Raw genomic sequence first — 24120 nt, 5'->3', positions numbered from 1 at the left:
GCTCGAGGGAGTTGGAAACTAAACGTGTCGGCCAGTGGCGCCAGCTACTGTTAATAATAATAATAATATTTGGGGTTTTACGTGCCAAAACCGCTTTCTGATTATGAGGCACGCCGTAGTGGAGGACTCCGGAAATTTCGACCACCTGGGGTTCTTTAACGTGCACCTAAATCTAAGCACACGAGTGTTTTCGCATTTCGCCCCCATCGAAATGCGGCCGCCATTGCCGGGATTCGATCCCGCGACCTCGTGCTCAGCAGCCCAACACCATAGCCACTGAGCAACCACGGCGGGTGCTACTGTTACGGCACGGTTTGCCTGGGAAGCATGTGCGCGGCTGTGTGTCGCGACAAACTGTCATTTAAACTTCCCCTCCACACTTCTTTACGGGGCGCTGCCGCCTTACGCACAGCGGGACCCGCTCAGTCTCGACATCGCCTCGACACAGCTTTGGAATTTGATAAAGAATATCTCGAATTAGGTGCGATTTTCAAAAAAATTTTTTTTAAAAGATGGGTGTGCATGAAAATATCGCTGCCTCCAAATTTGTCCAGGGCACGAATAAACATATTATTCTTTATGAATTAGTGTACTGCAGTTCACGTTATTAGCCCGAATGTATGTTCACCTCGCCTAGTAACTCGTCTTCAAAAGCGCCGCGTTCTCTGTGCGCATTACATCTTTTTTATAAAAAAATCTGTTTCACATTAAAAAAAGAAACTGCCTGTATATCGCAGTTCGCTTGCCGCGAAAGCCGCAAGAAGCATTTTTTTTTAGACGTAACATTTGTTTATGCTTCACCATATTGCCATAACTTTATCTTTCTTTTTTGTCATAATATCGAGCGTCCCGAGGCTACTGCTTAATGTCATATTTATTTATTGGAGATCAATGTGAAAAGTTGGGGAGCATTCGCGTTGTCCTCTATATCAGGTCGCAAATGGCGGCCAGAATTGCGCTCGCTATAACCCTCTGTAGTCCCTTTGTAGGGTTAAAGGTAGAGTAGTACATGCGCTTTCTGGTAGTTTCGTAGAGTGTGAAAGTGTCCATGTATAACTAAAAGACTTGTTTCTTTACAGCGCGGTGGTTTTTCGTTTTTCCTTCAGGGATGGCGAGGGAGAAATTGGTGGATATATATGACTTACCTCACGCTTAAGTGACAGCGACGTGCCCGTTAGGCACTAAACATTAGACAACAACGAAACAGAAGCAAAGAAACACGTTTTCTCAAAGCGCAATATGTTGCAAACGTTATATCAAGATGCAAGTTGCCCTCGTATGTGTGTCCATGGGCATGTAACCCTTTATCAGAGAATAACCTTGAAAACGGTGGGCGAAACATGTAAAAGTCCAAACATTTGGCATCTTAACTGATCACCGGGATCGTTGTTATCATCATTGTCGTCGCTTGCAAATCGTAATCATCACCACTGGGGAACTCGAGGCAAATTTAGCCCCGGGTCGCAAAATTACTTAAAGCGACACTGGCTAAATATGAAGGGTATACATGACATAAAGAGCACAAGCGCGAAACAGGGCCGTCGCTACGAAGGTGTCCACACATGCGCGTCAAGACAAGGTTTCGCTCAATCATCAAAATTGAGAGAAAGAAAGCTTCGAACCGCAGTTTCGAACAGAAAAGGAACTGGTTGTTTTTTGTCCGCAAATATGTCAAACAGTCATTTCTATAGGCTCTGCGATAAAAAAAGAAAAAAAAAAGAGTAGAAACACTCACCAACGAATAAACTGTGGCATACGGCTCATAATAGGCTGCTTTATAAGTTCGAATACTTTTCGTTTCCTTCCGTTTAGAGCTTTCATTTTTCCCCCATCGCGGCAGCCTCACGCGCTTGCATGCTCACGCGAGCATACGCTGTTAACGCGCAGTTAAGCACGAGGCCGAATGCTGCAACTGTTCTGCAGGGTGTCGTGTAATCTCGCAAATTATGGCTCTCGAAAGACAGCATGCAAATTTCACGTGAGGCGAATTGAGAAGAGAAAGAGAACGAAATCTACAGACCAGGCATCGAATCCAGCCGAGTCTACGCTTTTGCCACTCACGCGAAGAGGGATGTCTGATCTACTGGAACTTGTCTAATCTACTGCAACTTGTCTAAATCTCTTGGCCATGAACGCGCGGAATGATACACTTTCAAGACGGAACTTCTTGCGCATATCCCACAGCGATGTAGTCAAAGTGTGAAACGGAGCTCGAGAGACGCAGTTGGCGTCTTGCCGCGCTTCGTTGCTCGTGCTTGCCGAACGGCCAGTTCTATGTGCTTGGCATCGCTAGGTGCCTGTATATGCTGCAGTGGAACCGCCGGCCACAGAAGCACAACGCTCGGCGGATCGAAGAACATTCTGGCGCCTCAAAAGCCGTGTCAGCAAGCAATGGACGAGCAGCGTTCGTCAGCCGAGCGTCCTTCAGTCACTCCTGCAGAGAGCTCTTCTTCCTCTCGTGCGGTGGACGTGCCGATCATTGTGCCAGCGTTCGTTTTCAGCCTTGGCTTCGGTGAGGGGGCCTTGATGGACCCGGCGAAACAGCGAAGCGCGTTCGAAGATTCCCCGCGCTCCGACGAGCCAGCAGTCTCCACATTTAGCGCGGATCTTGGTAGTGAGGCTATCCAGCGCGGATGCCAAGGCGCCATCGAGGAGTCGCAGAATCAGCAGCAGGCAGCATCGGCGTGTCGCGGAGGTTTCGGCGACCAGTCTGGGATGAGCCACCTGGGTGGGCAAGACGCTCGCAGCAGCACGCTCAGCTCCGTTCAGCAGTCGCCCGCATCCTCCAGTCCAAGCTCCAGTGACGAAGATTTGATGTACCACAGAGAACAGCGTGACTCCGTATCCGGCTTCGGCCACAGCGACGGTGATATTATGAACCAGCTTGTGCCCCAAGGAATGTTCAAGTCCTTGGACTTAAACCATCAGCAACACAGTCTGCACAATTTAGGCTCCGGCGACCATGAGTTCACGAAGCTTGAGCCGCAAGACGCCTTCTGTGAAACGCTCCGCGGCGATCAGCAGCCTGCCTTTTTGTACAGTCTAGGTTTAAGAGACAAAAGTGTCGCCGACCAGAAGGACTCGTTAAGTGACATACTACGCCAAGATAAGACGTATGAATCCACATTGAACCAGCTGGGATTCCATGATGAGTCGAAGAACCAGATGAATTGGGAAACGCAACCCTCCGCAGAGCAGCAGAGTTCAGCTGCTGATGCATTCCGGCAGCCAACTCAGCAGTCGATCGTAGGGTGTAATCCTCCGGACGCTAATGAGAAAGCGTTCCATGCCTCTGAGGACGTTGAACCTTTGGCGGTTGATTTGATGCCAGCGTTACCGTCTTCCCCACCTAGCGGACAAATGAACGGCGAAGGCCGACTAAAGGAGCAAGACACGCACGAGGAACTACTGAAATCGCAGCAACCTGAGCACCTCGTGACCGCCAACGCCTCTGCAATGATGCCCCAGCAGCCTCCTGATCAAAACACGGAACTCTATGATTCGCCGATCAACCACGGGACGATGGAATTGGCACTCGCAGCGGCGCTGTCCGGTGCAGATGAGCCTATGGTGTCGCAGGAAGCGTCTCTCCGTACTCCGAGCCCCGACGACACTGCGATGATGTACCCGGGAAGTGAGTTGCACGGAGGGCAAGCCTGTCACCAGCAGTGTGTCCGCGAAGGTTGCCCTAACCCATCCGTCGTGTCGCGCGAATGGGATGGCGAGTACTGCAGCACTGAGTGCGTCGTGCTGCACTGCAACAGGGTGTTCTCAAACTGGGTGGCCCGAAGGCTTGGCACAGAAGGTGCTGTCCAGCACATGGGTCTTGCCGCTGACCGGCCATATCTGCAGCACTAATATAATACGTGCAACGTAATTGTAACTTAGTACGAGCAAATTCAGCAGTTTGTGAAGGATTCGATTCTGAACTTGTTAGGTGTAACGGTGTTTTATGCGTTCTTTGCGCGTTGTTGTGTGATAGCAACACGGCCTTGGGTATCTTGTACAACAAATAAATGAATATGTCACCTGCGCGCATAGAGCTCGCGTTCGTGTGTGCCCATGCGCGAGTGCGTTTCGTTACGTATGTGTGAACGCAGATATGCACTAAACGTGGTTTAATTCACTTCGTAAATCAGAGAGCACGTTTCCGTCATTAACTGATTTGGGTCGGCATACTCATCAGTACACTCAATGATACACAATAGCGAGTGAGTGAGTGAATGACGAGGGGCGAGGGTAGACGCGAGTATGGAGGTGAACCATAGAGAAAGTATGGGTGAACTGACTGTCGGCGTGTGTCAGTGGACGCATGAACGCGAGTGTGGGCGTAAGCCCAAATTAGTGCGAGTTGATATGTCCACGAACACGAGTGAATGCTGGTGAGAGTGGTATGTGTGATTATTAAAATAAGTGACTATCGGTGTGTGCGAGTGGAAGTCGATACGAGCGTGAGTGAGTGTCAATGTGTGCGAACTGCGAGTTGATGGGAATGTAAGCGTAACTGAGTGCCGAGTGTGTGTGCGTTGGACATGATTACAAACGCATGTTCCTGTCACCCTTGAGTGCGCGCGTGGCCATGAACGTGAGCACCGGTGAGCATGAGTTGACGGGTTTGTGAACGTGAGTGCTAGCCGGTGAATGGGAGCGCATATGACTACAAACGTGAGTGAGATCGAGTAAGTGGGATCGGACGGGACTGTGAACGCGATTGCCCCTGATTGTGAACCTGACTGAGCGGAAGGGAGTACCGATGAGCCGTGGAGAATGCATAATGATAGTGCCAATGGCGGTGTGTGTGTGTGAGTGGGTTTGAGTGTAGCGTATACTGGGTGTTTCAGCGAACACTTTCAAATTTTTTTTTAAGGTTGCCTGTGGCAGATAGCTCAATTCTAGTTTATGTGCCGGTCTGCTCAAGCTGGCGGACACTACTTGCACAAAAAATTGAAATGCAAAATCGATTAATTAACAACAATTCATTAATTAACTTTTAGCTAATAATCTTATGACCCATATTGAAATATACACATTCTGGCAGTGGACTCCGCAAGGCGGATCCACTTGGAACGAATTCTCAGGACGACACCAGTTTCGAGATATGAATTACCGAACTTTGCGGAGAGATGCATTGACGTTCCAGTTACCTGTGTGCTTCAGTGTATGAAACGACGTTTTGTTAACAAATTAACTGGACCGCCAATGCCTAGTGAACTCTATGGATATAATTTGTAAATTGCAATATGGGCCGTAATGTAATTAGTAATAAAATTAATTAGTGAACTTTTATTAATTAGTCTATTTTGCATCTCAATTTATTGTGCAAGTATTGTCCGCCGCTTCGAGCAGACCAGCTCCTCAACTAGAATTATGATATCTGCCACAGGCAACTTATAAAGAGTTTTGAAAGTGTTCGCTGAAACATCCTGTATAAGTGAGCTCCTGTGCCCACAGGTATCGAAATTATCAGTTGATTGAAGGTAGGCGCTTAACAAGTACACAGAACACCTAGTGAAGGAATATCGCACCGCCTTTCTCTTTGTCATATATATATATGCTTGGGAATATTCTTGCTGTTGGTTTAATTAAGGGACAGTGAAGGTTAATATTATATATAGGCAGAACTGTGCATCTAGGCTTCTGCAGCAGCCAAACCCTCCTTGCTACCGCGGAAGGAGGCTTCGTAAACCAGAACGCTAAAACAAGAGAGAAGTGGCGATACCACAATAAAGTTTCCTCGCTATAGCTCACCGTGAAATCAGCGCAAGAGGGTACTTTACATTGTGACAGAACGGGGCAGCTTCGACAATGGAACTTATTAGAACACTTTTCATGTCAGAATAGCCAACACACGACGAAACACTTCCTAATTTGGGAGATCACCTTAATTTACCTCAGTCGAGACGCTTTCTTTTCTCGATTTGTCCATGGCAGCTAAGCTATAGAATGGCTCAGCTACGCGGCCGCAAACATTGTGCGAACCTCCGCGCAGTCGCCGTTAGTGTTGAACCTCGCCATTTAAGCACTAGCCAACAGTCGCACAGTTTCGCCAGAAAGGCGAAGCATCGACCGCGATGGCAAACTATTACAGTTATTACGCCCGAAAAGCGAAGCATTGATTGCGATAGCAAGTTGTTGCACAGTTGTTACGAAGTAAGGATTGTAGGTTTATAGGCAATATAAACTTGTGAACCTTCACCTACTAACTAAATTAACAAGCATGGTGTCACGCGTGCCCAGACAAACATGAAATAATCTCACTTGATGACCGCGTACACTCGCTCTCAAAACACCGGCATAAGGAAGAGTGGCAGCAGTAGCGAGTGAATTGACCTTTGTGCTGTCTCTCGCTTCAACGCAGACTAAGCGGCCAGAGCACAGCACGCCTTATCTCTGTACCCACCACAGATTGCTTTCAAGATAGGACCCGCGTGGCCGTGTTTAGCCGCGCCGTACGCAGCCGCCGCTGAAGTAGAGCATCCCCTGCTGCCTTGTGTGCGATGGAAGACGGCGCGCTTCATCCCCACCTGTTACGCACTTCGACTTTGTACGGAACGTCACGGCGACGCTGACTCCGAAGAATTGACATTGACGAATTGACATGTTTGCCAGAACGAGAAACGTTGCACGTGATGATGATGGGCCTGATAGTGATCTATAGAAGGAATTGTCAATGTTTAATCTCACGCTGAAGGCGTTTTTGAATGCTGGAGTGATGAGAGCCGCCAGCGGCGTTGCTGGCATCGCACCTCATTTGTACACCAGATGAGGCCGGGGCAAAATCGTCGGTGTTTGCGAGGGCCGAAGACAAATTCAATTTGCATTTACATTTACAGTTCGTTCAAACCATGAGGGAAGATTGGGCGTGCCTCATAACCAGATTGTCGTTTTGGAACGTAAAAACCCGTAATTTAATTGTTCTAATGGTGGAAGAATACATATATATCGCACCGTGGTTCAAACCAGCGTACACATCATAGTGTGGTATGCCCCAAGCTGTTCAACAGGAGCGCTAGTGTATCAGGCTGATTCTCGTCATCAGCCAGATTGTCTGACGGTTCTCAACAAATTTTTGTATGAGGCCGGACTGGACAAGAAATTTTGAAGAGTCTTGGAGCGTGCAATATTTTCCCCCCCATCTTCATCCTCATAATCAACGTCATCTCTATTCTTCTTGTCATAACCCTCTCCCCTTCCTCCACGCCGAGTAGCAGGTCAGAACATTGATTCTGGCCGACGTCTCAGCTTTTCTATAATAATAAATACCTCTCTCTCTCTCTCTAGTGTGTGTGTGTGTGTGTGTGTGTGTGTGTGTGTGTGTGTGTGTGTGTGTGTGTGTGTGTGTGTGTGTGTGTGTGTGTGTGTGTGTGTGTGTGTGTGTGTGTGTGTGTGTGCGTGCGTGCGTGTGCGTGCGTGTGTGCGTGCGTGCGTGCGTGCGTGCGTGCGTGCGTGCGTGCGTGCGTGCGTGCGTGCGTGCGTGCGTGCGTGCGTGCGCGCGCGACGCTCATGCCATCAGCAGAAGACAGAATGCTGACGTAGCTCTGACAGAGCCGATTGAGCGTAGCTTGACGGTGCGTCTACTTCGTCGCTTTTTAAAACCAAACGCTCTGCGCGTTTCTGAATGTCGCATGCGCGTCGATACCGTGACAGTAATACCGCACTACGGTGTTGGCACTGGCACGAACTCACCTCGAGCGTTCGCACGATATAATTACTATTACAATGAAAAGCGCGATTGCAAGAAATTGAAAAGCCCTGGGACGTACATTCCAGCAGACATGCAGAGTAGTATAACAGTGTGCCCGTCGATACAGCAGGGCTGTATCGATGGCTTCGCTTCGTCTGTGCGCAGCTGCTTTTAACAACTTGCTTCGGGTATCGGTTAAGCACATGATTGCACCTCCGCCCAAAACGGAAAGTTTGCGTTTGCGTCATCATCCATCATTCGGAAGATGCAATATCAAAATTAGCAGTGAATAAACTATCGAGTAATAGTTTTTATTAAGCACGGCAATGTGTTGTTTCGATAATTTTCCTTAGCTATTGTAGTCAGTGGCTCCTTTTGAGCAGCGAGGTGGCATGATATGGGCGCGAACTCCAATAACGTCTTTGTTTGTTGGATCATGTGCGTGCAAGTGAAATAAAGAGGGCTCAGAAAGCATGTAGTCAAGGCGCTTTCCATAAGCATTTATAACCCTCAAGTGGATGTGGGGCGAGGGGGGTGAGGTATCGTGCAATAGCGTGAGAGAAGGATTCGAGCTTAACGCCAAAGCTTGCTAACGCATTCAATGCTCTTCGTCTTCGAGTGAAACTTCCAATTTTTTCCTAACGTGAATCCTGCAACAACAAACACACAGGATCGCGAGCGCATGCTCACTGCATTTACTTGCCCAGTCCTGGGAAGCCATCGTGGTGGCCCAGTGGCTATGGCATTGCACTGCTACGTCGATTTGATTCCGGCCGCCGCGGCCGCCGCGACCGCACTTAGATCGGGGCGGAATGCAAAAAACGCCCGTGTTTTACAGCGTGTATCAAGGAAAGCAAGAATTTGCATAGTATTAGTGTTAATAAGGTAAACTGTATGGACATAACAACAGAAAAATTCTCCGAAGATTATTTTTTTAAACGAAACTTTCTTTGTTGTTGTTGTTATGTTGCAGCTACGAATATATCGGCGGCTTGTAGTAATTCTGAAGCTTGCAGCTCCTCGAGTGTTCAAACGGCGCGCGTTAAGCGAGGCGCGGCCTTCGAGATTCGGAGGCCACGAGTGAGGCGCTGTTGTACTCAGATTAAAAAGCAGGTGGCAGCACGAACCAATGCTACTGGTGGCACCGCAACGGTGGCCCCATTTGCGACAGATGCAGTGCTTAATATTTCTGGAAATCAGGTGCTTAGTTTTAGATGCCACTAAGTGGGAAGCCGTGGTAACCCACCTATGGTGTATTATGTAGGCCTGCATTTCCTCGTTCATAAGCTGTTGCGCTTGCAGAGAAATAAAAGAAAAAAAAAAACGAAATCGCTGCCTCTAAAAATGTCGCATGTCTCGGAGGCAACAAATAAATACGACGGGAGTTTTGCAGTATCTTGCCTAGGCGGCGACACTCGATTGTTCGTATTAGTGCTTTAGTTCGTATTAGAGGTACTGTAGAATCACGCGGGTATGGTCCATAATGTGGGAGGGCCAAGTCGGCAGTCTTGGAGGCTGGAAACGTAGTCAAATGCCACAATGTTATACAGAGAGGGCGCAGGAGGTCTGTGGTGATGTGGTGCATAGAGTTAGTGGTGCCACAATACATGAGCTGAGCATGGTATCGATATTTTCTAATTCTATTTATCTGTTCTTGTCGTTGTCGTTTTCTTATGTTCATATCTCAGCAGTGGTGGTATATCACTGATAATGCTGGGATAGCTCTTGCGCCTTATATTACCAAAAATTAGGCGAAGTTCTCTGTGCGGATTGTACGAACGTTGTGTTATTGCCAGCTTCCTGGAGAAGCATACTGGCGTACTAATTAGCACAGATGAAATCACAAGAAATTAAATTATTACCTTTACGGCCACACTCTCAATGGAAGGTTTGTAGAGCCCATACGATCACTTGCGAGTCGTTTGCGCAGCTCATGTCCCCAGCTTTCCTTTTTTTCTTGTTCTTTCTTTTCTTCTTTTTTCTTTAAGGAAAGCCGCTGTAGCGTGCAAACAACAGCAGGCGAATTTGAGTCGTTTCGCTTGCTTTATTTTAGGCACTCAGAAAAGGCTATACAAACATGGCCATTTTATTTATATATATATATATATATATATATATATATATATATATATATATATATATATATATATATATATATATATATATATATATATATATATATATATATATATATATATATATATATATATATATATATATATATATATATATATATATATAAATGGCCATGTTTGTATAGCCTTTTCTGAGTGCCTAAAATAAAGCCAGCGAAATGGCACTCCCAGGCTTCTACTAGTACACATAAATACCCAAGAAAGTGGATGGGGAGACAGCGCCGTGGTAACTATCGCACGCGAAATGCGAAGGTTGTGGATTCGGTACGCACCTGCGGCAAGTTGTTTTTTCATCCATTTTAATTTCCATTAATTTATCGTTTCTTTATTTCATTTATTAAGCCCAAGTAATTTCACCTATGTTGTCCTTGGTGTCAGTGTTTGTTGGCTTCTTATGATATGACTATATATATATATATATATATATATATATATATATATATATATATATATATATATATATATATATATATATATATATTGCGCAGTTGAGCAATGACTACAGCCGCGAATAGTGGTGCAGTTATTGTGACACAGTACTTAACCATTCCATAATTATCACCAAGCGAAAAAAGCAAAGAAAGACGTGAAATTCTGTCTGCGTTCGTAACCCATTTTCGAGTAGTACATAAATGAGAATTAATTGACCATTTGCATGTAATGGGCAATTGTGCTGCATGGATAAATAGTGCCAATTTTTTATTGACGTTATAAAAATGTTATAATTATGACATGATACCGTCCTTTAACTCTATCGCTCGCCAACAGAGCCTTAGTCATAGAACAATTTGGCTTACACGCACTGTTTCGTTCTCATAGCAACAAGCAAGAGGAAAAAAAAATAATGTAATGACACTTGTCGAGTTGTAAGCGTTTTGATGAAAGTTCTTAACGCACACGATCACACCATGATCGAAGGGTGCACCTACTCGCAGTTTCCCCACATATAACAGCAGACGCGCGACCTCGAAGAATCACAGCGCAATTTCCAGTGAATCTCTGTCTTTCGGGCAAATACACACGCAAATTAGATTGCCACTAATTAAACCACATTTAAAACGTTATACGCATATGAATCAGCCACTTGCAATGTTGCCCGCCTATAATGCTTTCGAGCAGTCAAAGGACGACCTCTCAGGAGGTTATCATCATCATCATCATCAGCCTGGTTACGCCCACTGTAGGGCAAAGGCCTCTCCCATACTTCTCCAACAACCCCGGTCATGTACTAATTGTGTCCATGCCGTCCCTGCAAACTTCTTAATCTCATCCGCCCACCTAACTTTCTGCCGCCCCCTGCTACGCTTCCCTTCCCTTGGGATCCAGTCCGTAACCCTTAATGACCATCGGTTATCTTCCCTCCTCATTACATGTCCTGCCCATGCCCATTTCTTTTTCTTGATTTCAACTAAGATGTCATTAACTCGCGTTTGTTCCCTCACCCAATCTGCTCTTTTTTTATCCCTTAACGTTACACCTATCATTCTTCTTTCCATAGCTCGTTGTGTCGTCCTCAATTTGAGTAGAACCCTTTTAGTAAGCCTCCAGGTTTCTGCCCCGTAGGTGAGTACTGGTAAGACACAGCTATTATATACTTTTCTCTTGAGGGATAATGGCAACCTGCTGTTCATGATTTGGGAATGCCTGCCAAACGCACCCCAGCCCATTCTTATTCTTCTGATTATTTCCGTCTCATGATCCGGATCCGCCGTCACTACCTGCCCTAAGTAGATGTATTCCCTTACGACTTCCAGTGCCTCGCTGCCTATTGTAAATTGCTGTTCTCTCCCGAGACTGTTAAGCATTACTTTAGTTTTCTGCAGATTAATTTTTAGACCCACTCTTCTGCTTTGCCTCTCCAGGTCAGTGAGCATGCATTGCAATTGGTCCCCTGAGTTACTAAGCAAGGCAATATCATCAGCGAATCGCAAGTTACTAAGGTATTCTCCATTAACTTTTATCCCCAATTCTTCCCAATCCAGGTCTCTGAATACCTCCTGTAAACACGCTGTGAATAGCATTGGAGATATCGTATCTCCTTGCCTGACGCCTTTCTTTATTGGGATTTTGTTGCTTGCTTTATGGAGGACTACGGTGGCTGTGGAGCCGCTATAGATATCTTCCAGTATTTTTACATATGGCTCATCTACACCCTGATTCCGTAATGCCTCCATGACTGCTGAGGTTTCGACTGAATCAAACGCTTTCTCGTAATCAATGAACGCTATATTCTGCACATTTCTCTATCACTTGATTGATAGTGTGAATATGGTATATTGTTGAGTAGCCTTTACGGAATCCTGCCTGGTCCTTTGGTTGACAGAAGTCTAAGGTGTGCCTGATTCTATTTGCAATTACCTTAGTAAATACTTTGTAGGCAACGGACAGTAAGCTGATCGGTCTATAATTTATCAAGTCTTTGGCGTCCCCTTTCTTATGGATTAGGATTATGTTAGCGTTCTTCCAAGATTCCGGTACGCTCGAGGTCATGAGGCATTGCGTATACAGGGTGGCCAGTTTCTCTAGAACAATCTGTCCACCATCCTTCAACAAATCTGCTGTTACCTGATCCTCCCCAGCTGCCTTCCCCCTTTGCATATCTCCTAAGGCTTTCTTTACTTCTTCCGGCGTTACCTTCGGGATTTCGAATTCCTCTAGACTATTTTCTCTTCCATTATCGTCGTGGATGCCACTGGTACTGTATAAATCTCTATAGAACTCCTCAGCCACTTGAACTATCTCATCCATATTAGTAATGATATGGATGAGAGGTTAACTCAGGATGAGAGGTTAACTCAGGAGGTTAACTTGGCATGCATATCAGCCATAATGTACCCCCCATTTTCTCCGAACTTGACCGCGGTGGCTTTCTTAGTCCAGCCAAGACATGGAATATTAAAAAAAATTTTTAGATGCAAGTGAGCTTTGTTCTGCTCAATTTCGCACCGTAATACAACTCCACACTTAGAACTTTGCCTACATCCCGCCCATAGCCTGCCCCCTGTCCATCGCTCAGAGATGGGGGGTCAACTGCCTCCCGTCGCCCTTCATTTTTTACCAGATGTGAGCTCTCTGTCATGCAGGGCTCTATCAGCGCATTGCATGGGAAAGATAGCATATAATGGACGTATAAGGCTTTCAAGTACTTGACGAAGTTCTTTTTTTCTTTTTTTTTTACACACGGTGTGATCCATGCACACCATTTTAAATTGGTGTGCACGTCGGCCATAATGGATCCCCCATTTTCATTAAATTTGATTTATCACATATATAGCTCCCACAGGACAGCGAGCTAAATTCGGCGCTGTTTGTTGAGGGCACTTGTAACGCTCCGAAGCTCTCGAATACGCAATGCAAAGCAAAATACGTAGTTGACCCACGCACTTCGGACTTTTCTGTATACGTTACTCATCATAACCTGCACCTTATTTTGACCAAATAAAACTCGAGTATCTCGGTTAGGCGACCGAGGACACCGGATAAACCTGCGACGTGCCTCTTGGAACGCACGGAAATTAGCTGAAAGCGAGCATTTTTTAACTACTTCCAACAGTCACTACTATAAAAAACAGAAACCATTTTCACACACCGCCACTAACATTGCCCGCGTTTTCGCCTGCTGTTAACTGTGTGTCACGAATAGTTCTAGGACACTGGGAGGCATAGTGTCCATAACGGCCGTATGGCGTGCGCGAGCAGTTGCAGATCATCTCTTTCTTTCTTTTTTTTTTTTTTGAAGAAGGCCTTGACTATCTAATCCTCTTTACTCCTTGCCCGCATACCGCCCATGACGTTTCCCCTATTTACTCGAAATGTGAACTTTGTAGCACGTTGAGGTCTTTCAGGATGTTGGGCGAGCTTCCTACGCGGTTCGCATGCACTTACAGTACGCTTGCAAAGCTTGGAATGCGTGTCTAATTAATTTTCGATAAAACCTGCAATTGTCTTATACACGTTAAACATCTATCGTACAATACCTACGACGTGCTTTTTGTTTCAGCAAAACATAAAAGACGTACCTTGATTACGTCATGGAGACCGGGAAACCAACTACGGGCCCATGGTGTATAATGCATCAAAGTATGGAGAAAACCAGCAGTCAGTGTTAATCTTGAAAGCACACAATAACCAACACACTCTACACTTTCAGTGCATGTCAGCCACAACATGGCCCCTATTCCCTCCAAATACAACATGGATACCATTTTTGGTTCCCCAAGACGCAGCGGAGAAACTTTGTAAATGTTTCAAATCACGCCTCTAAACACCCAGAAAACGAGCCCCTTGTGTAAATTCATTCAAGTTTGGCCATTTAAATTTAACGCCGAATTAACCCCAACACTTCACAATCTCACTGCGTATCACTACTAAATTGCCATAATATCCTTTAAGTATAAACTCTGTGAATGATCTTGTTTTTTCAGAACACCGAGAAAATTCGCATACCGTCGACTACCGTTATTTGACCTTAGTTAATTGTACTTTTCGCTTAATTCGAACGCACTGAAAAATCGCCTGCCTGATGCCGTACATTGTCATGGAAGGAAAGTTCATTTAGTTCGATCTCGAAAGCGTGCAGCTTCGGTTAATTCGATCGTCACCGACTCGAACCGGCGCACTTTTAGGCACGCATTGGTTACTGCAGGCTTGAAAACACAAGAAATTCAGCAGATGATGCTACTGCTTCCCTACAAGCGAAGCTGTTTGATATAAATTTATGTTTATTTTTTAGTGGCTGTCGCTACTTCCGCCCGTGAAGGAATCCACCGCCGCTTGTTTTGCATCGTGTCCCGCTGAGACAACGTTTAGACATGTCGGAGTTCTTCGCTTAATGCTGGGTGAGTCGCCGCTTCAAGAACAAGAAACAAAAATGCATTACAGACTACTTTTGAATTCGTTCATTGTGTTGCAGTTTCTTAATTCGAGCTTCGCATGTTAATTCGCATGAAAACGTTCGTGTTCCATGCGTTAGTTTATGTTAAAGAACACCAGGGGCTCAAAGCTAACAAGGGGCCCGCCAGTATGACGTACCTCATGACTCGCTATGCAGCTTCGGGACGTTAAAAACTCCACAATTTAATTTTCTAGTCGCCTACACTATGGGGGCGCGGACGCTTTGGTCTCGAAATTCGCGCGCGTCGATACTCGACGATGTGTTTCGCGGAGTCTCCACCCCGTGGCGTCCGTCTCGTGGATATTGGGAACTGAAGCTGTCATCCCCTCACTACTTCAGTCCTCGCCTGCCACGCCACGTCATTGTCAAATGAAAAAAAAAAAGCACGCGTACATTACTAATGGTACATTCGGATGGTCGTTTCAGAGCACGGTAGCAGTGCCACAGAAACCATGTAAAAGAGCAGCTGACCAAGCGTTACTGCCAGCATAAGCGGGCTTCATTGAGGATAAGGAAGCGCGATCATCACTTCCATACCGGGTTATTCTTCTATACTGGCTTTAAGGCTGCGTTTGATCCGCTTCGTAGCACGCCCGGAGCGCTCTCAAACAACCGTAACCGAATACGCCGTAAAGATGCCGTTTACCTATAATATTGAGATGATGGCTCTCGTGTGCCATTATTTGTGGCAACGAAAGAGTGAAAAAAAAAAAAAAAGAAAGGAAGCCGACGCGTCCTCATGAGTGGCACTAAATGCACCTCTGTATGCGAAATTCAATATCTGAACTCTTCTTTATTCTTGGCAATTTTATTAGGGTCTTTTATTTATTGGTATCATTACTGATGATGATGGTGATGATGATGATGATGATGATGATGACGACGACGACGACGACGACGACGACAAGATGTATTTATTGAGGGATGGCTGGAAGGCCTATAATGGGGAATAAGAATAATCTTTACCGATTACCGATAAAAAGGAATTAACAAAACATGAGCGGACGTGGTCAAAATTCATGACGTCACGTAGAGCTAGTGCGCGAAATTCAAAGTGGCGCTGCCACTCGTTCTTCGATCTTGCGTCCTTGCTGGATCCCTAAGCACCTTCTCACGATAAAGTCGGCTTTTTAAGTACTGTACAATAATTTACTAACGCGGCTCCACCTATTTTTTTCTCTTTAGTGTCTCTCGAAAGAATATTGATAGTTTCAGCAATGTTCTTCAGTTCGCCCTCGAAGCCGCTCTTCATTGAGGCACTATTTCAGATGCATCAGAAATATGGAAGACAGACGAAAAAGAAGCGACAGGAGACACATAAAAAATTATGGACACCGTTTTATAAACAAACGGCCCCGATTTTTTTTTTAAATCATAACCTTATTCCTATTTTTACGTCACTTGCCTGCCTTTCAAATTTTAGAAAGGAACACGCGTGCTTTATATAGACTGGATTGCAAAACTTCGGTCTCAATCACTTTCTTACCATTCTTCACGTAAAAGTATAACTTGAAGCCCGAGAAGGCACCGTTTTACGAAACAAATGTGTATTGCCGCTAATTATTCAGGACTATTGCACAAATCTGTGGACCTTAGAGCCACCAAAGTACAACTCGGCTCCACCTCACGACCTCGAGAGTTCCTCCGAAAATGTTATCGTGGCACCCTCAGCAATAAAGGGTTTGCAGTTGTGATAGTTTGTACATGGTATTTAGAACAGTAACCGTTGCTTGCCCTATTGCCGTCTTAAATTCCCCTTGAGTTTCCAACTAAATGGAATTCGCTTCCTAACAGAACTGTCGCGCAAATGAGCAATGATAAATTCAGACAACTTCTGAACCCGCAGTTTTCATCGTAACAAATATATTAATCCGTACAGATGTCATGTCGTATAATATGTGTCATATATGTGCCTTGTCTCTCTCTTTCCTTTTTTTTCAATTTGTTGTTTCTAACTTTGATTTACGTGCTCGCGCTAGGTGCGTTATTTTGTGCGAATGATACGCCGCTTTTTATGTTACCGTGAACTGTACTTTTCGTTCCTTTCCTGACAACTCTTTGTATTGCTTTAGCGTTTTTTTAGTTGTAACACTGTTTTGCAATCATGTTATCATTGTAAACATTTTTAGCTATCACATTTTAGCTCTCATGTATAGGTTTTCTGTTGTCATTTGTTCAACGACTCACCCTTTACCCAATGCTACCCTTGGGGCCTGTACGGTACTTTGAAACAAATAAAAAAAAATGGCCACAAGAAACTCTGGCGCTTGTGATCAGTCAGTTACCGTGGAAATAAGGGATATTACATGGATTTCTCCCATCTTCTTACCTTAGGCTTCAGCCGCCCGCGCGGCTTTATTTATTACGCTTTATCTATATCTATTGGCCTAAATTTCCAAGCAATAATATTCTTTTTAAGAACGCGGATGACACTAAGATACTGCGCACAAACATAATCATTGTACATTTCGCATTTAGAATGCAATAATTTGTCCAACAGAAACATTTTTTTTTAAATTCACAGAGTCATTTGAAGCGAGAACGGTGAAGATTAGTTGAATTAGTTTAATACCTATCATTCCGATACCGGCATGAACCGCCGTATACTTGCAGCTTTCGTTGGTTCGGGTGCGAGATTCTCTTCTAGCAATTTTTGTAGGAAACCGTATGCACTTACCTTGGCCTGCGAGATTGCACGGGTGCCGGTGTAATCTCGGAGGTTACGCAGTTACCCTCCTCATGGCCCTTGCTGGTTAAAATCCCTTAATTCATAGAAGAGAGAGAGAGGGAGGGAGGGGAGAGAGAGAAGAAAATGTGTGGAGGCTGGAGGCTAACCTAGAGTTCCTGTATATGCTCGTATATAAGGTAACTCTAGTTTAACGACGGTCGCGCCCGGTAGGCTGCCCTATACGTGAGGAAAAGGAAAGGGGGAAGAAAGTTAAGCTGTAAGAAGTGTGCGCAAACCCACAGACGAATGTTGACTCAAGTATTTAGTCGCACGCACTCGTCTTGTCCAGTTGCCTTCAAGAATCGTACTAGCGCTTTGGTGGCCTTGTGCTTACTAGAGTTCATCGGCCGAGGTGCCTGGGCTTTTGCATTCTAGGATGGTCTGTCCTCTCAGCGGCTGAGTCTAGTACGAAGAGCATATCCCTGAGACTCGAAGGATAGATAGTGGCACAGAATGGGCTCTGTAGTTTTATTAGACCCGCAAGAGGGGCATGCGGCGCTGTTCGCCATTTCTACAAAAATGACTAGAACGACCTCGGGCGTTGGGATCGTTTAGCTACCGTTTAGCTACAATGGTAGGCATATGGATTTGTCTAACCTGCGTGCTTGTGGCTTCAGAAATTCTTGTCACGTTCTGTATTCCTCTTTATATTTCTAAATTTCCAAACACTCAGTTTTACAAACAGTGAAATGCAATAGGTGGTGTTCAAGTCTACGCCCAAACGACAGCTCCGTTGGAGTAACAGCAGGAAATTTCGAAGGTCATGCTTTTATCAACTCCACGGGGCGGAGGCGATTGCGGAGCCGGAAATACGACATAGAACCCATGTTTTAGACACAACTTGGTATTTGCACGCACGTGCAATTATTGCGACTCGTGGCATTTATAACGCAACGTGTAGTTGAAGATGATCAATTTGCAAAGACACGATGCCGCTCGAAGAGAGACAGGTGAAGTTTAGGCAAATTCATGTAGTGCTCATCATTCCTACGCTGGCTGAACCGACCTGCTTGCATCTCCCGTGGACACTAGCGCCAGAGTTTCCTCCGGTAATTTTTCTAAGAAACGCTATGCCTTATTTACTGTCGCTCGGGGCCTACAACCGTCGGCCGGTGCGTTCGATACACGAACGCTTCAAACTCGCAAACTCGCTCGCACGCGCTTCTGCGTGCGAACTCGTAGCACGCCGAGAGAACGACCCGGAGCGACGTCGCACGATGGGCCCAAGGCGAGCTCTCGTCACGGCAGGGGAAAACAGGCGTTTAATTAGGAGCTCGGCCCTCCTCGCTCGTCGACGGGACGCGTGTGTGCCTTTCTCTCTGTTTGCGCTGGTTTCGATCCCGCGAAAGTCGGCTCTGATTTGTCGTCGTCGACGTCGCCAGATGCAAACAACACTCGCGCCTTCGAGCGTCTCTGCTGGGCACGCACACCAGGCGAGATTTTGACGCTGCTTCGTTCATATGATCGGCATCGCGAGATACCGTGCAGTTTTGTGGAAGCTGGCCGGCTTGTTCGGGCGATCGCTGGCGCTCGACGGAAATCGGTGATTCCGTGTTTCGAAACGGTTCAGTGCAGTGGCAAGCAATTGGAAACGTTTTGCTTCTGTATGTATGTAAGTTGAAGAGGTTGTCACTGTAGCTTGCTTTCTTAGAAAACATAAAGAAAGGGGGGACAGGGCTGTTTGCATAGAGTGACCACGTAATACCTACGGTGTCGGCGTGGTGTTATGGGACGCTTTGTACCCAGATTTACACCATAATCTCTCTGCCCTCCCCCTTGATTCATTTCCCATGAAAGACAAGAAATGCAACTTTGAAATGCGTCCTTGTGGCCCCTTGCATTCGCCTTCTTGAAAAGTAACGGTTGTGACACATACGTAATACGGAACACTACAACGTGGTCAGTGGTTATCTCAGTCGATCCTGTCAATGCTACCAGTCGACACACTGCAGCAGAATAAACGCTTGAGGATCTCCAATGTCTATTTAATGGCGAGAGTTCTGATCTGAAAGTAATATTCACATTTAGGAAGAGACATACATTAGGGAATGGTTATTTATTTGGAGAATTTGTGCTATAGAACATTACTTGAGAAATTACAATGGCTCCTAACTACAATGAGAACGCTAAGACAAAGGATACGCTCTGATGCAAAAGAGACGCAAGCTTAAAAAGTTGTAGTAGAAGCTGCAAATGCCTTGGAAACAAAGTTCACAGCGAACCAAAGTAAGAGTGCTTTGTCTCCCCGCGTTGTTTTTGACTTCATGACTGCGTACTCCAACCAGCTATCCAAACTCACTTATAGCTTTTCAGTGTTTCCATCATTGAAGTAGTGCGATTAAAGTGCCGTAACACACTTTAGTAATATCTAAATGAAACAATTTGTTCTAAATATACCACAACACAACTGATTAGTACCTGAAGTAGCCATATCGTACACTCTCTCAATAAAAGCGAACGGCGAAGTCATGGCTCTATGCTCCAATGGGACCCAGTGCACATCTACACGCAGACAAAATATAGCCCACGCGATGTGCAGTTTTCACAACACTGCACGTATTTATTGATAGGAAGCACCTTTCCTTCGCTGCCCCTGGAGACAAGCAGGGTGGTTGGAGACTCAACTGAGGATACGAACAGTCGGTAGGCCACCTTGGAACCGAAACCACGTTTGGTTTGGAGAAGAGAAAGGGCTGCAAAGAAGTCAACGTGTGGCAGAGAGGCAGGGCGAAGCGTACAGGAAGGTGGTTGCCAACTTGTCAAATATCGAACTGTGTGCGCAGTAAACGCCCTTTGTTCATTCGGATGGCAGCCACGCCGGGCGCGTGGTCTGGGGAGAACAAAGGGGATCGTTGGAAAAGTTTTATGCGGGGAATCGTAGGCCTAGTGTTGTTTTGTTTGTTCGTTTGCTCCTTCGTAAAACTTGGTTGAAAACGAAACTTTCGTTGAAAGAACTTGGCTGAAAGGCATTTTGCTGCAGAGAAGTCCAAGAGTGCGAATTGAATCCCGGTGTTTTCTCACTGTCACAGTGATTATGCTGAAAAAGAAAACAATATTCCCGTGAGGACGCTTGCTTACGATGTATCATTCAGAAATTATAATTCAATGAAACGTGTTTTATGACATCTTTGTGTTGCATACGGGTCATCCTGACAGCTACGCCAATTTTGTATTTATGGTAAGTTGATAAGATTACTATGAAGTATTTTTGCTACACTGCCCATTGCAGTACATGCACTCTGTCTTATGAGTGCATAATTATTAACCGAAGCCCACTCTATACCTGTAATAATGACATATTTAGGTCATCCTTTATCGTAACACCAGAAAAGAAATGACACTTTTCAAGAGGTATAATTATGAAGGCATTTATTTAAGACTGCTGCCGAAGTATGCTTACTTTTCCGTTCGCAGTTCACTTGGCCGTTCGTATTTGGGTTATGCAATAAGGCGCATCATATTCCTTGTACCTGTGGCTGTAGTTTTTCTAATAATGTAATAATATAGGAGATGCTGGCGTCTTTAGGTGGTACTGACTACTCCTCGTCTCATGGCAAACGAAGTAAAATCACGAAAGGCATTGAAAAACACTGAATAAAGTCAAGGAGCACCAACACAACATGGTAACAGAACGCAAGAAATTTGAAAAAGTTATGTGTAAGCAAGCACAATACCATAAATAAATAAAGGTACTGTAAATTGCCAGTGAAAACACACATCTCGTAGTTCTGCAGGTCGCTGCAGAAAAAACAGCTGCGGGAACCTCGATGCAGATGCCAGTGTTCCGGCCAATAGAGATTTTTTGCGCTTTCGATTAGCCTTTCAAATCAAATTTAACGTTCATCGTGTCCAGCTATGGCTCGGGATATGGGCATCTCTGCTGTTTCAGAACAGTTGACGGTGATGGGCTTCATTCACCCGGCACAATCATCCAGCACTTCTTGTTGCTCTACTTGACGTATACCGTTTCAATGTCAAGTCGCTGCTCAGCAGTATATAAGCTATGTCGGCTACTTGCGACAAGCAATAGATATGTTACTTCCTATAGTCATATTTGCTCCATGGCTCATGCGCAGCTCCCCACAAAGTGTTTGCAAGGTGCGCTTCCTTACAATATTACTCTATCTGGGGAAGAGCCTGCTTTACAAACTTCATCCGCATTGTGGGAACACACTACCGTCCGTCCGTCCGTCCATCTGTCTGTCTGTCTGTCTGTCTGTCTGTCTGTCTGTCTGTCTGTCTGTCTGTCTGTCTGTCTGTCTGTCTGTCTGTCTGTCTGTCTGTCTGTCTAATCTAATCTAATCTTATTGCAGGAATTTATGTGTACACGCACCAGAATTAAAATGGCACCTTCGTCAACGAAAAAAAAAAGAATAAACAATTCACCGACGATTACGACAGTCCCTAAAGCAAAATTTCAGCGCAGCTCCATACGTGGTTTCATTTCGCGATATATTGGCTTTTGAGGACAATCTGCGTCGTGCGGCACATTGCGAACGAAGCGAAGAGCGGCGCGATTGCCTCTCTAATCGGGATATCGCGAGAGGCAGCAAGTGGGTGACGCAGACTCATGCTTCGCTCATGCAGTGCTTTGTAGCCATATATGGTATCGGTCGACGCGCTTGCCGCATGCCATCGAGGAAGAGACGAAGGCGTGTTACTGTGACGCCATCTCATAGTCGTTTTCGCCGCAGAGCCTGTCTTGCGCGGCAACACGCTTTTCTTCTCAAGCTTTCGCCATACCCTCCGCCTCCGCTTTCCTCCTCGCGCTTCCTTCGCTATCACCGTCCTTCATCTCCCGTTGCGCTCCGCGTTCGCTCTTTCATCATTCGCTGTGGTCCTTCGCTTGGTTACGCCGAGGGAAGACGCCAAGGGCCGACGCTGACGCGAAACGCAGAAACGGGCGCCTAAGAGCTGCGCTCTAAACTGAACAGTAGAGAGTAGTTACCGCTAAACTGGTTCAGGTGCAACAAAATTAGGAACGGCTACGGCGCTAAAAAAATTCACCTCTTCGGCAGAATAGGAATCGGTCTCTCTGGCGTAGCAATTGGCCACTAGCTCCGGGGTGAATCTTGCAATTAGAAATAGTGTGAGCTGATTGTAATTGGAGACCGCTGGAAGGAATTGTAGCGCCACTCTTCCAGCGGTGATTAATAGGAAGAAGTATCGTATAAACACTTGTTGCTGGGCTAGTTCGTTCGTCTTATTACGCAATGTTAAGACGCAAATGAGGGCGGAAAAAAGTACAGGACAGGAAAGAGCGTCACTTGCAACAAAGTTTATTCGAAGCAGACGGGATAATATTTGTAGGAGAAGGTGGCAAGGTGGGCAAGTACGTTTACACACAGTGATCGGAATCAAATTTGCTCCTTTATCCAATCATGTAGCCAAAGAACTGGCGTATTGTGCTACGTAGAGCCACAAGCGTATCGCTGACGCATACGCCACATTTCATATTGATAAAATAAGCTTCAATTATTTCCCATGTCAAGGCAAGGAATCTTTGTTTATACCAAGTATGCCTCTTTCCTGCCCTGAACTTTTTTTTCCGCCCTCGGTCGTGTCTTAACATCGCGTAATAGGATGATGTATGACGGGCGCGTGGTTAAGAACACGAGCGTCATCTGATTGGACAGTCACCATCTTAGCATTTACTTAGCCGTCGATCATCACGCCCGCGTCCATCGTGAGGCCGGCTCCTGCAATAAACGTGATGACTCATCCCCTCTTCGCCACCGCCAGGTCTTCATCCTGCATTGGGCATAATCTTGGCTGTACGTGCGTATTTGCCTAAATGAACAAAAGTGTGTGCGCGCGCGCGCGCGTGTGTATAAGCGAAATAAGAAAATAAGAAACAAACAAATAAGGAGCCTCTTATTCACTACCTGCGTTTTTTCAATTTGAAGCAAATAGAACAATTTATTCATGACCCCTGATTCTTTCGTGATTGGCCCAACTGTGTTTATCGCACCTCTTATATATTTAGTGCGACGCGCAGCATGTGTTACCTTGAATGTCTGTCAGAGATCGTCATATTGAGCTTCATATTACTTTATCGCAACACGCATGCACCTGGACATGCAGCACTTGAATTTCTGGCACGAGCACCGTCTGGACGTTGGGATTTGTATCAAAATGACATGGGCCTCTAGCATTCCTTCCAATCATTATTTGCATGAAATGGTACGTAAAGGAAAAGCGTCCTTCGTTTCAGCGCTAGCTTACAACAGACACGAATAAATTAAGAAAGAATCACACCTGTCGAGTGCACAGTGGAAACATATGGAGGCACCCACGCGTCATTAAACCGATGCCGACACGGCATATATCGTCTCATACAGTGGTCCGAAAGTGGTTGTCTCTTGTGAGCGCTCTCTTTGTCACTACAAGAATAGAAACGCGCATGACTAGGCAAAATGTATTAGCTTGATAGTAAAGGCATATCCTCAATGACTTTGATTCCATGTCCTTTTCCACTGCTAGTCATGTTCTTCCTCGCCATCATCATTCTACCCTTTGATCAGTGATACATCTATGCGATATGTCCGTCCAAATCTATACAAGATGCTAGAAAATAAAGCTGACATGTTACATTGTTATCTTGAAGTTCCTTTCTTGTTATTTCAGTCTTTAGCGCCTTCGAGTCATCGCGAAACTTACCAGTCTAATTTACCCAGCG

At 45.5% G+C, this 24120-nt stretch overlaps 1 long non-coding RNA gene across 2 annotated transcripts in view; it reads left to right on the top strand.

Moving 5' to 3' along the window:
• Positions 1 to 24120, top strand: part of LOC142584410 (uncharacterized) — a 207149-nt gene that overhangs the window by 112186 nt on the left and 70843 nt on the right. The window contains exon 3 of one of the 2 annotated variants that reach the window (XR_012828784.1): positions 14552 to 14651. The exons of the other annotated variant lie outside the window; for it this stretch is intronic. This is a non-coding gene — a long non-coding RNA (uncharacterized LOC142584410). Of the gene's footprint in view, positions 1 to 14551; positions 14652 to 24120 lie in introns of those variants that run through there. 2 annotated transcript variants of the gene reach the window in all.

This window comes from Dermacentor variabilis, chromosome 6 (genome assembly GCF_050947875.1).
Source record: "Dermacentor variabilis isolate Ectoservices chromosome 6, ASM5094787v1, whole genome shotgun sequence".
Lineage (NCBI taxonomy): Eukaryota > Metazoa > Arthropoda > Arachnida > Ixodida > Ixodidae > Dermacentor > Dermacentor variabilis.
Note: the sequence above shows the minus strand (reverse complement) of the source record. Positions and strands in the feature narration are given on the sequence as shown.